This window comes from Taudactylus pleione, unplaced genomic scaffold (genome assembly GCF_031769625.1).
Source record: "Taudactylus pleione unplaced genomic scaffold, aTauple2 ptg000019l, whole genome shotgun sequence".
In the NCBI taxonomy this organism is placed as follows: Eukaryota; Metazoa; Chordata; class Amphibia; order Anura; family Myobatrachidae; genus Taudactylus; species Taudactylus pleione.
This window is the reverse complement of record NW_028284421.1, coordinates 6,844,442-6,863,317: the sequence shown is the minus strand read 5'-3', so window position 1 is coordinate 6,863,317 and position 18,876 is coordinate 6,844,442. Positions and strand designations below refer to the sequence as shown.

Sequence of the window (18,876 nt, the reverse complement as noted above, 5' to 3'; positions counted from 1 at the left end):
TGGAAGGGACTATTAAACATTTTGTTTTAAATACACATACACACACATATATATATATATATATATATACATACATACACACACACACACATCTTTATCCAAGGCAGGACTTGATCCTGGGACCTAGTGGTTCAGGGACGGTGGAGAAGCCTACTGCCTGTCATTTAAGACACACAAACAGTATCCAGACTATAGAAAAAACAGAAGGCCAAAGGAGAACTCCCCAGCCCACAGATTAGCTCCTTTCAAGAAGAATCCAGCCTTTACTTAATCAACTGCAACACTAACAGGGAGAGATGCAGGCATACAGTAATAAAGACAGCAGACACGCTGTTAGTAACAGCTCCATGCCGCTTAGAGAGCGCGTCTTTAGGCTCCACCCCCTTTACATGCTAAAAGCAAAAGTGGCTTCTATGTAGCCATAATCTCAGCCCCGCTCTGCTGCCTCCGCAAAACACGTGTCCAGCGGGGGCCGTTGAAAGCTGGGAGCAGCGTGAGCTATGTATGTACACAGCGTGTACTACAAGTGCTGGGCAGTAGAGGTTGCATAAGCCTTGGAAACGGCAGACACGCTGTTTGCTACAGCTGTATGCCGCTAGTACTGAGAGAGAGAGCCTGCGCGGATATAGGCTCCGCCCCCTTCTTTATGTGAAGGTCTAAAATGGCCTCTGCATTTTATGTCAGCTCCGCAATGCTGCGCTGTCCAGTGGGGGCAGAGAGCTTTGGCAGGGAGCATCGCTGTGCGCTAATAACCCAGGCACTCTGTAAAAAAAAAACAGAATGTGTCTCACACTACAAGCGCTGGCAGCGTGGGGGAGCCGGGGGATGCGCAGCTACATATTCACTGCGCTCCCATGGAAGTCTCTCAGCAGGTCAGCACTCTCCTCTTCTTGCTGTGGAGATGTGCTGTGGAGAGAAGGAGCTGTCAGTTGCTTTTAGAATAAGCACTGTGCACTCCTTCCTGAACTTTAGAAAAGTCAGGGCGCCAGGTACCCGGACCCCGCCTTTGGTATAGGTGGCGAAGGGTACTAATCGTGTAAAAGATGCTATAAAATAATAAAACAAAATAAAATATAATAAATGTATTGCTGGAGCACAGCATATAGTGACCAGCTCCTAAGGCACATTTTCTAAACTGAGGGCTGGTGGGGAATAGAGGGGGTGGAGCTTCACACTTTTGAATTAATTAGTGCCAGCTCCAGCTAACCACGCCTCTATACCCAGCGTAAGCACCCCTAGTGGATGAAAGAGAAAAAGCCAGTCTTGTATTTGGGTCATGAGACATGTATCTTGTATTGGGCCTGCCAGCCCACCTCTGGATTTAGAATGAAAAAGTCGAGACCTAGACAATCTGGGTCGTTTACCCTTCTATGCAAAGCTTGATGTAATAGCATAACATTTGGAAAAAAGATGTATGGGGATTAAATAAGAGATATAACATTTTGGGCAACAACATAGTTTTAATGGATGAAATGCAGCCTAGTCATGAAATTTCATAATTTATCCATGACTTAGTGAGACTGGAGAACTGATGTAGAAGAGGGCGATGGTTACATTCTACGGTATCATGGGGGGCCATGGGATCAGGATACCTAGTTATTTAAGTCTAGAATTTCTGCAAGATTATTCTTAGTACATACAGTAATTAGAATAAGGTAAATAAGTGATGCCCAGATTATCTGTTTTAGGACATATTTAGACACACAGTAAAGTAGATTAACTGGTGATTAAAATAGTGTGTGAGATTTCAGATTAGCCTGTGTTTGCCCGGTGTCATACCTTTCTCAGATGTGTGTATGTATGTCTCTATACAGGTTTATTAAAAGAAAATAGTTTGCAAAGCTATGTTTCTGCCACAGTTTGCAATGCAATTAACTGAAAACGTAAAGTCCACTTATTTAGAAGTGCTTGAAATGTGGAGAGCCAGCAGAGCACACCGTGGAGGTTTTGTCAGATAAGACAGCTGCAAGGAATGAATTACGCGGGCGAGACATTCTGGAAAGTAGACTTAACAGAATTGGAGCCTATATTGTTTCATTCAGCCATATCATGGGTTTCTGTAGATAGTCTTCCATACACTGAAATTTTGTTCAGCAATAATGTAGTTTTCCTAATTTACTGAAGTGAGCTTTTGGTTATGTCCAAAGACGAGCAAATTAAAGTTTGATCAGTTGGCTAAAGAGTTGGAAGTGGTTGCTGGAAACTGTGCAGTACTTAGGGCAAATGGAGTTTGAAATACTGGATGTATGGAGCGTGAGAGATTTGTAGCAGTCAGCAAGGAAAAAGAACCCTTGTTAGGAATGTTTAAAGTACAGGGTCATTGTAAATGAAGGAGCAATGTGTATTGGTGGCTACTGGAAGGTTAACTAAGCTTGTACGAGCCAAAGATGTTTCTGATATCTTATTGCTGTTGAGGTCTATGTTGATTCCATTGGGTTGCTGAAAAAACTGTTCTGTGTACAGCTGTTAATTGCACAGTGGGACATGAATGCACTGTGAATTAAATTATGCAGAAAATTCTTAAAGGGTTGCTTGCTGAGCGCCATCATATTTCTTTGATCATCTGTCCCATGTCATAAATAAGCAAATAATCTACAGTGGCAGCTGTGCAACATGGCATGTTTAAACATACAGTAACAATGCAATAGAATATATTTCTTAAAGCTTCTTCACTAGAAAACAAATGTAATTAATGCTTCCCACAAAATGTGTACAGTATAATCAAAAATTTATTTTTCTTCCTTTTGTGGTTGGTGGAAGTTTGGATAGGGCGTTTTGGTGCAGTTACTTGCCACATGTATAGCACACATGCAATTTGTTTGAAATGGTGATAAATTAATTTTGCATGGTGTTGTGTAGGAGAGCAGGCAGCATGAGGAAAAAAGCTACATGGTTGGTGACCTAGTTGGCATTACTGCAACACAGCACTGAGATCTCCCACCACAGCCCTAACTGTGTGGAGTTTGTATATTCTCCCCATGCTTGTGTGGGTTTCCTCCGGGTGCTCCGGTTTCCTCCCACTGTCCACAAAATATACTGGTAGGTTAATCGGCTCTCACAAAAATGATCTCTAGTGTTTGTGTGTGGTGTATATTAGTAGGGATTATAGATTGCAAATAGAAAGTATGGTGGTCGCTCACATCACCTTAATGATATTGCTCAGGTGCTTGTAAAGGGCGGGGTTTATATTGAACCACAGAAAAAAAAGATTCCCTCCAGCACACTGCAGCAATATTAGCAAAAATACTTGAATCCTACATGATAATAGAAATTCAGAGGTATTGGTTGCATAAATTTGCAAATATATGATTAAGTGCCGGGCCAGCGTCAAGGCTCCTCTGTACCGGCGTCCCTAACATTAAGGGGTTCATGTCCGAGGTGCAGAACAGCCCAAAAGAACCCAGCCAAGGACTACTCCCAGGGCATCACACGAAAAATGGAAGAAAGGTGATAGTGAAGTATAAAGTATAGATGTGTTAAGATAATCAATGTGTTAATATAATAAGAGAGAATTAAAATTACATAAATAATAAACAAACAAATGGAAAGGTGATGAAAAAATATCTATGTGAATTAAGTGGTGATGCCCTGAAAAAGGCCCAGCCAGAACCACTTCGGGGACCCCACGCCCAAACGCTCACCCCAAAATAATTATTGCTACAAAATAGTAGCACCCACTCTGGGTCATATAATTACAATTAATGTACTGCATGATAACAGCACATGTATAAGCTGAGAGCTGACTCACCTAGGAGTTACCCCAAAAACCTCCAAATGGCACTATACGGACCAGCACATCCTCCCAATGCTGTCTCCTTTCATACCTCTCAGAGCTGCAAATAGAAAGTCTGGTGGTCGCTCACATCAGTTTAATGATATTGCTCAGGTGCTTGTAAAGGGCGGGGTTTATACTGAACCACAGAAAAAAAAGATTTCCTCCAGCACACTGCAGCAATATTAGCAAAAATACTTGAATCCTACATGATAATAGAAATTCAGAGGTATTGGTTGCATACATTTGCAAATATATGATTAAGCGCCGGGCCAGCATCAAGGCTCCTCTGTACCGGCGTCCCTAACATTAAGGGGTTCACGTCCGTCTATTATCATGTAGGATTCAAGTATTTTTGCTAATATTGCTGCAGCGTGCTAGAGGGAATCTTCTTTTTTCAGGGATTATAGATTGTAAGATCCACTGGGGCAGGGACTGATGCGAATTGCCAAATATTCTCTGTAAAGCGCTGCAGAATATGTGTGTGCTATATAAATAATTCTAAATAAATACATATTGACAAAAACTCTTTTTCAAGAAAAAAAAAAACAAACCTCCAACAATAATAATTTTATTAAACCAAACATGAAAATAGATAATTTTTTCAACTTTGTTTAAAAGCTCTGTGTATTTAAGAATACTAGTGTGTATATACCCAGTATTCCAATGTCCACAGTGTATATTGAGACTGTTGATCTTTGGGATAGATAGCTGCGCTGTCCAGTCATGTGATCTGTTCACTCGCACTGCTGGCTGTATTTGTTCAATTTCTCCAGGGTTCTTGATACCTTGGAACAACCTAAGAAAGGGTGGAGTGCAGTAAGGAATGCAGTGGTTCGTGACTAGTTGGAGTGAGGGGGGGGGGGTGCAGGTGGTTTCACTAAAATCTACATTGACATCCTCCCGTTAAGTCTTGCAGTGACCTATTTTTGAACTTGCATCATTCATCCATGCACAGTAAATGATTTTCTCTTTTTGGAGTATTACTGTAAAGTTATTTTAAATCAAAGAGAATTTGTTCCTTGTAAATACACATTCCTGGGCTTCTGTTTAGCACGATGCTATCACTGCAATTGTAAGACATAGCTGCATTTTCCACTATTTATACTTTGAGGGCACACGCCCAGTAACCTCTCTGTATATAATCTAACAAGATACTCAAGGTGGTGAAAATTTGTCTTCAACCTGACAAGAGGTTAAAATAGAAATCACTGCAAGCCAGAAGGCCACATGAAATATTTAATTTAAACCTTCATGGGGTAGGAGGCAGGAAAAAAAATCCTCTTTTACAAGCACAGGGCCCATTTGAGCGGTTGATCGTTTCTGTCTGCAGCCTTAATTATTAACTTAGGTGTTGAATAAATGTCATGAAACCAAACCAAAAACGTTCACAATACTTGACATTTGTGGGGTAGCAGGAGACGTGGGGGACAGATGACTAGTGGTCTTTCTTCTATTTGTTTATTCTCCTATTATTGTAATGTTGGACTGGAAACCGTGCTTTCACTTAGGAATGTGTCTCTCTATATTTATAGACTGGTGTTTTTTGCATCCATTTCACAGTTTACAGGATATTTAAAGTGCACAAGTGGATTACAGAAAGCCTATTGACAGTTTAGTGAAGATGTATCAAACCTTCAAGATAGAGAACTAGTTTACTTGTGTTATGTAGTCCTCAGGTAGAGCTCCAGCAGAAGAGCAGTGAGTTACTAATTTCCTCTAAGCACATATTCATGTGTCATGGTCTCCAATGTTGGTCTGCAATGTAAAAAAATAAAGGCTGCAGATGTACTTCAAGGTCCATTGTTCAACCTGGGTAATGCCGGGTATCCCAGCTAGAATGTAGTAATCAAAGAGGAAAAATCTGACACTTCAGGGAAAGTTACATAAAAGGTATTACATTATGTAAAAGTTACTTTCAGTTTAAGTTAGGAAAATATTTACTAATACAGCCTACTACCCTGACTCATATTTCACAAACACACCATTGAAGTCCAAAACTAAACCCATCCATTTCCGACACTGAAGCAAGCTGTTTTTTTTTTTTTTTTCAATTAAATGGAAAACGCATTTTTAAAATGTAATCCCTCTATTATGACAATTGCTAGTGGTGGATATTTGCATACTGGGCTTGTACTAGTGGTGGATATTTGCATATTTGGCCTATACTGTACAGTTGCATAGGAAACTGCCTTCCATTGCATGGTGAGCTGTGACCACGGTCATGCCACTTTCTCATACACTTTGTATAGCAGTGGGCAAAGACGATGTGTTGCCTTCTACCATACATGATACACTAGCTGAAGTACTTGTTGCCTGGGTATAATACCTTTTAAGTTATTAAGTTTTAGTATGTGATGTCGTCCAAATCCATCTAGTGGAAGTCTCTCCGTGTCAAAGTTCTGCCCAGTGTACACCAACGGGAGGTCCGACCAGGACCTCAACCTTCTAGTATGTCTTCTGGGATCCAATGTTACCACTCTGTGAAGTTTTCATCCAAATCCATCAGGTGGAAGGCTCAGAACAGGCTCCCTGGGTCAAGGTTCTGCCCAGCGTACACCAACAGGAGGTCCGACTGGGACATCAACCACCCTAAAACCTGGCCAGGATTCAACGGGAACACCTCCCATTGGGTTCATCAAAATCAGTGCGGGGGTGTCAGAATGCATAACTGGACATCAAACAAACAGTCCAATACATTTTATATGTAAGATTTGTCGCTATGTGGTCTAATAGCTTACTTTTTCGATACTAAATAATTATGAAGATATGGCAACTTTGCTCAGAGCTGTGGAAGATATGCGCAAACATACTACTTTTATATAGATCAAAACAACAGAAGAAAAAGATAAGATTTATATGTGTGGTGCACTTATAGGGTCACAATATCATAACATCCATTTGCTTCTCTGGATTGGTTATTAAAATATAACTTTTATTAGGTTCATTATTAAAAGGTTTTAGTTAGGTCCAAAAATAAGGCAAAATATTTGAACCTAATAAAAGTTATATTTTTCTTAATGTTCTTTTGATTTATGCCAAATTATAAGATTGTCAGGTAGCACTTTCATATATACCAAAACTATATTTAAGACATTTTGGAGAAGTTTTGGGGTCTTCGAGAACTAACAAAATATTATTTCTCTGGAGTAGAGAAATTAATACACATGCGTATTGGTGCAAGATCACCACTGTTTACTTTTATATAGAGTTAAGGTGCGTACACACGGTCAGACACAGCGAAGATCAGATAACGATAATGATAGTTATCTTTTTGTTCTGCATGTGTTGAATGATCGTTATTGAACATCCAACACATGCATTAACCTATAACGACCCGCGATTAACGATCGCCGGTCCCTATAGTAAACAGGCTAACATGGTCTAATCGACCATGTATGCCAGTTTGCCCGGATGATGGTTAATCACGACCATTCATGCCCGCGCCTCGACCATCGTTTGGTCGTTTGAGTGGCATTAAAGTGACAGATTTCAACGATAAGATCCTTATCATTATCGTTTAAATCGCTCACTTTATCTGAACGTGTATGTACGCAGCTTTAGAGATGGATATAGATATTATCTATATATACTGTGTGTGTATCCTATCTATATCTATCTAATGCACAGAGTTAACAATTGGTCACTCTGAAAGTACTGGAATCGCACAGCTAAGAAATGCCTTCCCATCTCTAGGTGTAGGCTTCCATGCTGTCTGTGAGGGCTGCTGGCAATTTCCTTTTGTTCTGAGGTTTTGCAGAGCTTGTAATTTCTCTTCCCTTCTTCTTTTCTGTCTTAATATATCAAGTGGGTTTAACTGCCTGTGTATGGGGGAGGAATTCTACTTGCTGGCTGCTTTTAAAAATGCCACTGAAAGAATAGAGTGCCCATGAATGATGAGATAGAACTTTCTGTCCAGACAAGTCTTTGTTTCGTTTTGCCCTAGCCTTCTGCAGATCTATGATGTTTCTTTGTTATATGGCTCCATTTGGGACTAGTGTCTGACTTGACCTCACTCCTGGTGTGTGTGCTGCTCCACCAGTAGTGTTTTTTTTTTTTTTTTTGTCTAGTCCTCAGATGTATATGTGGTTTTAGTATACTTTGAGGATGGTAACACAGTTCTTTTAAACCCCACTTGCACCAGGAAAGGAGCTGTCCCCCATTCAGTGTTTGAGGAAGTAACTTTTGGAAGAAGATGGCACCAAATCTTTGATGAAATAAATCATTTTGTCCTAAACCAAACTAAGATCAGTTCAATGTCTAGAAAAAACAGCCTGAACATCTTGTTGTCCAATAGGCAGTAGCTGCCAGTGTGTTTGATCTTCATCTTGATTGTATTGTTAAGGCCCCTACACAGTAGACAATATCTTGAGCGATTTGGATGATTCCGATGCATCGAACGACAAATCGTTCAGATCGTCAGTGTTTACACTCTATCACGAGCCCAATGCGCGTTCCCGTGGGTCGTTGGTCGCATCTTAAGATCTTCTGTACATGATGGAAGATGTCAATCTCGTTAACGATTCCCTCTTATCCTGCAGTGTGTACGCACTACCGAACAACGAACAATCTGTTGTTCAGACCTGGACGATGCAGCCATCATTTGACAGGCATTCTCATACACTCCCCTCCCAGATCTGCTTCAGATACAGATGCATGCACAGATCAGTGAGATCAGAGCCAGTCCTGGTTGATTAAATACAGAGGACAAAAGACGTAAGGGTCCCCTGTATTTTGCACAACCAGAACTGGGCTCACTGAGCCGGTCCTGGTTTTCAATTTACAGGGCACAAAATTAGTAGAGGTCCCCTGTATTTTCCATAACCAGCATCAGACTCTTTCTAGCAGGGGTGTAATGCCACAGCCAGGGGAACCCTTTCACAGACTCCCCCCAGACAAAAAGCATTACACCTGACCGCTAGTCAGCCCAGACTGGGGGTCCCTGGGGAGGTGGAGTCCCCCCCCCAATAAAGGGGTCCCCCTCTCCAGGGCACCCCAGGCCTGGGCTGATAGCCCGGGGCTGTCCCCAGCACCCCTGGCCGGGTGGGGGGTGTCTGGGTTGATTGTGTATAGTGTGGTGTGTAAGATGTAATAGTATTTGTCTCTTGCTGGAGAACTACAGGTCCCAGCAAACCTCCCCTGCATGCTGGTACTTGGAGAACCACAAGTACCAGCTTGCGTGGCATTAAGAGCCCACTAGTACCTATAGTTCATATGTAAAATAAACACAAGACACACCATGACAGTATAATTTTTATTAAAACCTACATGCACACTTACATTCACGCATACTCACCTAGAATCCCTGTAGCCACAGCCGTGGCATTTCTCTTAGAAAAGACTGGGCTGAGCGTTCATTGGCTGAGAGAAGTGCCTTGGCGTTTTCTTTGTTTTAAGAAGACGGTGGATGCCTACATGGAGAAGAGGACGTGTCCAGAGATTGTAGGTGAATATGTGTGAGTGTGTGTATGTATGTTTTTATGTTTTATGTTGTATAGTTATATGTTATATCGTATCGTTATAGCTCTTATGTTTTAATAAGTTCTTTCGCAAGAGTGTGTGTTGTGGTTATTTTAATATTTCTTTTGCAGGTGAACTACAGGTACCAGCGGGCCCTTAATGCTATGCATGCTGGTACTTGTGGTTCTCTAAGTACCAGCATGTGGGGGAGGCCTTCTGGAACCTCTAGTTCTCCAGCAAAAGACAATATTAGTTAATCTATTTTTTTACACACACATTTACGCAATCAACCTGACACCCACCGGCCAGGGGTGCTGGGGATAGCCCTGGGATATCAGCCCAGGCATTGGGTGCCCTGGAGAAGGGGACCCCTTTATTGGATGGGGTCCCCACCTCCCATAGGATCCCTGGCCTGGTGACTGTGAATAAAATCTGGTGCTGGTTATGGAAAATACAGGGGACCCCAACTCATTGTCCCCTGTATTTCCCAAACCAGACTCTGCTCACTGAACCCAGTGCTGGCTGTGCTAAAAACAGGGGATCCTATGTTTGTTGTCCCCCGTATTTAAACAACCAGGGCTGGCTCTGAGAAGTCTGGTGCGGTTTGGTGAGAGGGTGGACCCCACATAATTTTTTTTTTTTTTTTTTAAATTTAACAGTTTTCTTTTTACACACAGATACATGCACGAATCTCACTGATCTGTGCATGCATCTGTGTCAATAGTACAGCCCCCTATTTAAATTTGCAGATATCTTTAAGATGGTTGTCAGGTGTTTAGTACAGCAAATTATATATTGTTAACGATCTAACGATTTGGAAATCATTAACAACGCACAATATATTTATTTGATTGTTGGTAAGATTGCACAGGGTGTATGCTCTATATCAGGCTTGTCCAACCCGTGGCCCGCGGACCGCATGCGGCCCAGGTCGGCTCGTAATGCGGCCCGCATACCTCTCAAGTGTCCCGGATTCAGCGGGACATTCACGATATGTCCCGCTGTTCCGGGATTGCTCACTGTGGTCCCGGCGCCCCCAGACCACGCCCCCACGCTCTCCTTCATTCACTGTGCCGCCAACGTAATCACCAGTGGCGGGCTGGGCAGGGTGCCATGTGCCCCACGGGCCGCAGCATCATGCGGGCCGCGGGCCGGTGCAGTCTGTGTCACTGTGACACAGACTGCACCGCGTGTGTAGCGCTGACCGGACGGTATTCGGTCAGCGCTACACAGCACAAACACACAGCCGCCGGAGCCGGCAGCTTTGTGTTTGCTGTAATCAGCAGCCGCTGAGAGTCTGTCAGACTCTCAGCGGCTGCCGCTGCTCCCACTGCGGGGGCCATCTTCCGGCTCCCGCAGTGGGTAATGGGAGAGCCGTCGTCATGACGACGTCTCTCCCATAATGCAAAGCGGCCAGAGGAGCCGGTGGAAGCGTCGGGACCAGGAGCGTGAGTTTCAGGTAAGTGTTTTTTTTTTTTTTTTTATTAAGTCTCTCTCTACTAGGGGGGGGATTACTGTGGGGGCACTACCAAGGGGGGGGTTACTGTGGGGGGGATACTGTGGGGGCACTACCAAGGGGGGGGATTACTGTGGGGGCACTACCAAGGGGGGGATTACTGTGGGGGCACTACCAAGGGGGGGGGATTACTATGGGGGCACTACCAAGGGGGGGGGGGATTACTATGGGGGCACAACCAAGGGGGGGGGGGGATTACTATGGGGGCACAACCAAGGGGGGGGGTGGGGATTACTATGGGGGCACAACCAAGGGGGGGGTGGGGATTACTATGGGGGCACAACCAAGGGGGGGGGTGGGGATTACTATGGGGGCACAACCAAGGGGGGGGGGGGATTACTATGGGGGCACTACCAAGGGGGGGGGGATTACTATGGGGGCACTACCAAGGGGGGGGGGGATTACAATGGGGGCACTACCAAGGGGGGGGGGGATTACAATGGGGGCACTACCAAGGGGGGGGGGGATTACTATGGGGGCACTACCAAGGGGGGGGGGGGATTACTATGGGGGCACTACCAAGGGGGTGGGGGGGGGATTACTATGGGGGCACTACCAAGGGGGTGGGGGGGGGATTACTATGGGGGCACTACCAAGGGGGTGGGGGGGGGGATTACTATGGGGGCACTACCAAGGGGGTGGGGGGGGGATTACTATGGGGGCAGTACCAAGGGGGTGGTGGGGGGGATTACTATGGGGGCACTACCAGTGGGGGGGGGATTTCTGTGGGGGCAATACAAGGGGGGGACTACTACTACTGGGGGCAATACAAGGGGGGGACTACTACTACTGGGGGCACTACAAGGGGGGGACTACTACTACGTTACTGTTATTTTATTTTATGTGCGGCCCAAACCAAGTTTTCATCTTCTAATGTGGCCCAGGGAAGGTGAAAGGTTGGACACCCCAGCTCTATATCATTTGTCTGGGAGTTCAAGGGAAATCATTGACAATATTGCATTGTTTGCAAGTCATCTAATGTGTACCCATACTTTAGGCTTTAGTTGTTCAAAGTTACCAGACCCACTCATTTTGGACACAGATTTAGTTACTTGGGGGCTTGGCGACAGAATACCTGTGACTGTATAGGTAAATCTAGTTTTCAGTTACCTGTGGTTTGATTTATCCAGGGAGATTACAACACTGCCAGATTGGTTCTGTTGAATGGTTCTCTCTGCAGGGTTGTGCTTCTGTTTCTGGCCATGATCATTTTGAAGCCGAATTTGGTTTGAAGGTGTAGCTTGAAGAATAGATTAAGGGAGTGATTCAGCTTAGGACAGAATTGCAAAGCTGCAGGCAGGCAGCTTTGCAATTACGTCCTTGCTAATATGCAAATGCAGCAGGTGGTGTATGACAGCCCCTGCTGCATTTGCGATCCCTGCATTGCGACAGAGGTCACAGGCTTGGGATCACCATCGCGACGTGATAGTGGATGCGCCAGGCCGCCGGACAGCTGTGTAAGCCTCAGCTTACTCAGACTGGCTCGTGTTGCGAGGCCAGGAAAGTGCATCTGCGGACACAGACCACTGGCCTTGCTACTCCCGCCGGCTGACACGCCCCTGTTTCCGGGAACTCCGACTGCCCCCGCACTGCCCCTTAAATGCCTCTTCCTGTCAATCAGGCAGAGGTATAGCAGGGACTGCGAGCGATCACACAGGACCCGCTCTGCACATTTGCAGAACAGGTCCTGCGCACTAGCAGATTACTGATAATCGGGAATCTACATTCAGCATTGCACATACTTGCAATGGTGAATTAGCTCCTAAGGCCTGGAATAAATCCAGCCCAGAACTAGAGATGCCAGTGCTAAGAGGCCACTGAGACCCCCTTTGTTGCTATATTTAATGGTAAAATTAAAGGCTAGAATACTTGTGCACACAGCATCAGTCTTTTACTGAAATTCTCCACTCTAGTGAGTGTTGGGAACATTTAAGACTATATGATTCTTTTAGCATGGACAATATTTGCAATGTCCTCCCCAGGCTGTTTTTTACGGGTGCACCACTCAGCAAGAAACAGCCTACCACCCGGCACTTTGGGAGCCTGCAAGTGGGGACAGTATCTGTATAAAAAGGACCAGATCCTACAGACTCTGCAGCTTTTTCATAATCAGACGACTGAGCCTCTAATAAGAAGAGGAAATTAATATATAAAATGTTATTTCAAGTTTAAATCATGGTCAGGGTTCAAAACATTTTATTATAGCGAAGGTTTCCACCCGTCTACTTCTTGATGCCACCCGGCTGGAAAAATTTTCTGTGGAGAACACTGATCTGGATATTTTTCTTGCCCTTGCCCCTAAAAATCTAGGCTACTACGTTATGGTTTTATTTTCATAATGGAAGAAACAACTTCCATGTCCACCATTTTTATCATCACTCTATGGGTAAAACCTATTGGGTAATATGTATTGCGTTACTGGATAATAATGTCATTTTCTGACTAAAACAAGGCAATGGTTGGCTTTCATTGGTTCCCTTGGTCTGGTTCTATTTTGATAACCTGATTTTTGTTATGATTTTTTTTTTTAGTTGCCCCTTCATTTTATAGGTTATGGTTTTTGTATGTACAGCCTTTTTATCTTCTATTATCAAGTGTTTTGCACAGTAATAGACTGTCCTGATAGTTCTCCTTTGCTATGGTAATACCATTTGCCATTGTTTCCCTTAGTAGTAAGAATTATGTTATGACACAGTTGATCAAGGATAATGTTACCTTTTAGCAGAGTGAGGCTTACAGTTCACTTTGTGCAAAAAGAATATATTTGTTTGATTCTACAAATCTGCCAGTTTTATTCCCTGTGGGAAAGTGAGGAATCCTGTACTCAGCTGCGCCCTTTGTTTAGAAGTATTTGCAGAGGAGGAAAAAGGAATTTACAGAGTCATGTTCAAAACTCAAAAAAATAAAAAATAATTGTGAATGCAGCAAAGGTATTTTTTTTTTTTTCTCCCTACTTGCAGTTGGGTTAAATGCTTATTTTATGTAAGAATTACATCCCGAAAAGCACTTAGGTGGAAATTCAGTTGTTTTCTTCCACCCACAGCTCCTGGCTAAAGTGGTGGGCGATATTAAAATGAATTTGCCGCTGAGTGTGAGTGGCGTGGACGGCCATTACTTATAGCGGATGTCACGCCCAAAATGCAGGGTGTAAGCTACAAATGCCGTCCAAAAGCCAGGCGCAATAAAGCGCTGAAAAGCTTTACTTTGGATTTCAGCTCGCACCTTTAGGATGTTGCAAGCAGAAATCATCGATAAGTAATGTGCGCCCGAGGCAGTCGCTTCCAAAGGTACAAACAACTGAAGAGCTTCCAACGAGCTGTTAGTGCCAAAAAGCAATTGAATCCCCTCTTTAGTAATATAACAGGAATGTTTTAATGCACATAAACTTTTGAGATGCCAGATAATTTCTTAACTGGTAACTTTTTATATATTTATTAAGACCCTCCATAGGCTGCATTTATGAGTATGGCCTTATCAGGAAATTAATTTATTAATGTGGTTCTGATCCTTCGCAAAAGAGGTTGTTTTTTAACATGTAACTTCACGGTCTGTAAGTAAACAGGGATTAATATTTGCTGTTATATACTTTTGTCATGTACATGTTGAGTCTCCCATATCCGTTATTCAAAAAACCGAAATATTCCAAAAACCTGAATATTTCGGTGCATATGTGACGTCACGAAGTGACCTGACGTCATGACGTCACTAGTATCAGCGGCCAATGACTAGCGACCTGAGCGTGGTCCACACGCCAGGCCACCCCCTGCATCACCCTCCGGACCCCCAACAGCAGCCGCCGGACCCTCGTGACAGCCGCAGCACCCGCCGTACCCTTCCACCTTACCTGCCGGACCCTTCCGCCTCAGTCACTGGACCCCTCACGAAACCCGCCGGACACCTGTAGCACTCGCCGGACCACCGCAACACCCGCGCAACATCTTTAGCACACGCCGGACCACCGCAACACCTTCCGGACCCACCCGCCGGGCCCCCCCCAGGTATTCCGAAAACCGGAATAATCCAAAATCCAAAATGCTCCTGGTCTCGAGCATTTCGGATATGGGAGACTCAACCTGTATTAGAAATGTTGCGTTTAACAATACAAAGTTAGGGTTTCATATGATTTATTTGACATCTTTCAATAAGACCAGTTTTAGACTAAACATAATTAAAACATATAAAAGCACTTTTTTCAGATAAACACAAACATAAAAAAAAAAAGAGTTAAGCATGAGAACTGGAAATTGGCATTAAACATTTTGAATAAAAACACTAGTTTAGTGGCGTTTTCAGTTCTCAGTCTGTTTCGAAGCTTCTAATGAACTTAACCAAAAGAAGAAAAAAATCTTTCTACACTAGCTGAAGATGCTTGACCAGTCAGCAGTTGTTCAATGGGAAATACATTAGGGTTAACTTTTTCACTTGCGCTTTTTTGGATTGTCCACCATTCATAAGATGAGACTTGTGACACCACAGAGGCTAAGGGGTATATTTACTAAAGCGTCTCAAACAGACATGTGGTGATGTTGCCCATAGCAACCAATCAGAGTCTGTGCATCATATTCTAGAATGCAATAGAGAAATGATAGCTAGAATCTGGTTGCTATGGGCAACATCACCACTTGTCTGTTTGAGAAGCTTTAGTAAGTCTATCCCGAAGTCTGTCTGTCTTCCACTCATCTCAATAGGACTGAAGGTTTCTAAAAAATGTTTTATCGCCCATGGAAGAACAGGTGGAGACACTGCAGGAGACGGGATGCCTCAGGGCCCACAGGAGTTAAGCTGTGATCAGCAGTGGGCCCCCATAAAGGCAGGGAGCAGCGCTGAAACAGCCTAGCGGGAACACTACCACTTAATTGCCAATGCTTTTTCTACAGTGGCGTACAAAATTGGTCAACTGCATATTGTTTTCTACTTAGAACAAAGATGATAAAGACCAACATCTTATTTGAGACAGAACAGCTCCTACTGCATCTCTACATCCGATGCATCTGACTGTACAACACAAATTCCTTTTTAAAATCCGATGTCCTAAAAACTGCTTTTAATGCCATAAAGCCTTTTCTGCCTCAGTATTCCACTTAACTATAACTGACTGTTTCCCCTTGGTAAGGTCAGTCAAATAGACAGCAATGGTGGCAAATCTCAGTATAAATCTATACATAGTATAAAATAAAGTCCCTGGTGGGCATCTGTTCGGGCTAATCTCGGGAACCACTGGAACGATTTTGATGCAGTTTCACTGTTAAGAGCATTTGTCGAGGAAGGCTTAGGTGTATGAAACATTAATGTATGTGAAGTAAGTCAATGAAAATGGTTTAGGCAGAACTTTCTTGACTTGCGCAGCCTAAACCATTGATGATGGACTTTTATTTTATACCATGTAGAGAGTGATATGTATTATCTGGTTTATCCAGAAAAATTTATGTTTACTAATACAAAATTTGTTTTTCCCTTTTTTTTTTTTTTACCGTTCCTGTTTCATTTATGTGAAAACTATTCTTTCATTTCAAATGAGTCCAATTCCCGGTAGTCTGATTTGGCATGACAAATAAAGCACAGGGACAGACACTTAACATGGCTGGAGTTGAGCTAAGTGGAGACTGTTTTTCTCATGGACAACTTTTTGTGGCCCTTTTGCGTGTCACATCAAAACTAAATCTCTTTGTGTAGACTTCAGGAGGAAAAATGACTAATGTTGTCTACAAGGCAATCTTATTAGACCTCGGATAACAAAACACTATCACTGTAATTTCAAAATTATTCCTGTGTAAAGCTGGGGCGGTTTGCTAGTCTTCTATGATACTCTGTAATTCCTAAGGAAGATCTCACCTGCTTCTTATTTAGGGGTTGTGAGCAATTTTCTATTGCCTAAATGTTATTAAGTTTACGTTTTAGCAAACTTCTGCCTGTGGTATAGTGTTTTTAAAGGCTCATATCCACTACACGATAAAAATGAATGATTACAACCTCGTTATCCTTCAATCGTTCATTAATCGTGCAGTGAATATGCCAACAACGACCAGCGATGCACGCTCCCGCTGGTCATTGTTTGCATCTGTCATCGCCTGAACATGCAGGGCAACCTGCCGATATCGACAGGTTGTGTATGTTCGGGGATGAGGGAGGGTGCCTGCACTGAGCGACATATCGTTCAGTGTGGGCACAATATCCACTGTACAATATGATGAACGATTACGATGTAGTAATCGTACAGTTGTTCTACACTCGTGTAGTGGATATGCACCTTTAGATATTTCACCTCTACCATCCGTAAGCAACATTATTGTGGGCTTGGCTGTCAATCCTGCCTCAGGGTTGAAGTTCAACACTTCTTGTACCTTAGTGGAATGCCAATCAGTACTATAGATGTCTACATCATCGTAACGATACTGGATCAGAACCTTTATACACACCTTCCTATACCTTCTAATGTCCTGCCTATACCTTCGAAGGATGACGCTAATTTGCGTACGCAGTCACACCATTAATATAGACTTAGATGTGGAATCTGTGGTTCCAAAGCACAAGTGATATTCAGGTAAAAGTTCAGACAGTTACACGCAATTGATCAAGACACAATTTAGGCGCAAAAGGAAATTATACAGACCCAAGTACAGTATACATACGCAGGCGCTTCCGGACCTGGAGATAGGCATCAGCAAGAGACCCCTCGTCATTCAGCATTCAGCACGAAGACTCAGAACCAGCGTTCGTGCACTCATATTTATACCCCCCAGAATAAACAGGACAATAGGGAAGTCTGTTACTGATATCATTGGTTCTCAGGGGTGAAGCTGTTACAGCACATTTAACAGGCTGGTTCAAACAGACTCTCCCTGCCTCTAACAACTGGGGGTCTTCCTCTTCACGCCTCCTGTATCATCCTAACAGTTGTTTCTAAAATATACATTTTGTTGCTTGTAGGCTCTGTGATCCATAACTCGGGAATGCATGATGCGATCTTCCCACCGATAACACCGGAATACTGTAAAAAGGATACGCATCAGTACAACTCCAAACATGACTTGTTTAGCATGTATAATACCTTAGTTATCAAATATCTTTATTTCTCAGCATTTAAACTAACTGAACCAACTTAAATCATATACTTTAGAGCTTATTGAACCTTATGTGTGAATATGTAATGTGTGGGTATCCAGGGTTTGATATGAGGACGCTAGTTAACTTGGGGCAGATGCATGCGCATAAAGCTAATAAAACAGCAGTTTCAAACAAAGTCCTATGCGTTCGCTAATATGCGACTAGTTAACAGCGCTATTGTATGTATTAATGTGCGTATGGGAAATGATGAAAAATGCAATCGCATGGTGCTATTAGTATTATCGCCACATGTACTAAAATGTGAGTTTATCTAAAATGGCGCTCAGGCGGCCATTCGCAAAATGGCGTCTTGCGATCTCATTTTCAAGATGGCGTCTTGCGGCCAGTCGCAAGAAGGCATCGCCACGATTAAATTTTAACCTGAACTTGTCTTAGCCAATTATTCAGCTTCGACAATCGAGATAAGCAGCAGCATGTCTAGAAGGCCTTAAAATTGTATCCATTATCCTCTGAAAGGTGGCGGGTGCCCCATATAACCCATATGGCAACAATTTTTTTATTTTGGAGCAGATTCTCTGGTACAGAAAAATGTCTGTTCTTTTTGCATTGTCAGTCAGCGGCACTTGCCAGTATCTTTTGGTTAAGTCTAGAGTAATTACTGTGCTATTTCCAGCCTGTCATTAAGTTCCTCCACACGAGGGTTGGCATCAATCTTAGAGACACTATTCAATAAACGCAAACCATTGCAGCAGCGTAAACTCCCGTCACGCTTCAGAATGAGTACACTATGTGACTCTTAAATTATGTTCAACTCATTTTTTATTACATTTCTTTAGATGCAGATTCCCTTTGGGCTTCTGGTTTTCTGTCCTTAACCCCTGGTTCAGCGATTGTTATGTTCAATAACTGTTGTTTTACCAGGTATGCCAGAAAACAAATCTATTTCTTACGAGAAATTCTTTAACCTCATGCTATTGAAGTTTTGATAAGGTTTTGGCTATTGTTACTTTGAACCAAAGGTACTACTTAAAACCTGGACTGTTAGGGTGCTTTGAGGACATAG

At 43.1% G+C, this 18,876-nt stretch overlaps 1 protein-coding gene across 1 annotated transcript in view; it reads left to right on the top strand.

Annotated features, from left to right (window-relative positions):
- The window catches only part of ADAM10 (ADAM metallopeptidase domain 10), a 215,638-nt gene that overhangs the window by 61,693 nt on the left and 135,069 nt on the right, over nucleotides 1-18,876 (top strand). The gene's annotated exons all lie outside the window — the stretch shown is intronic.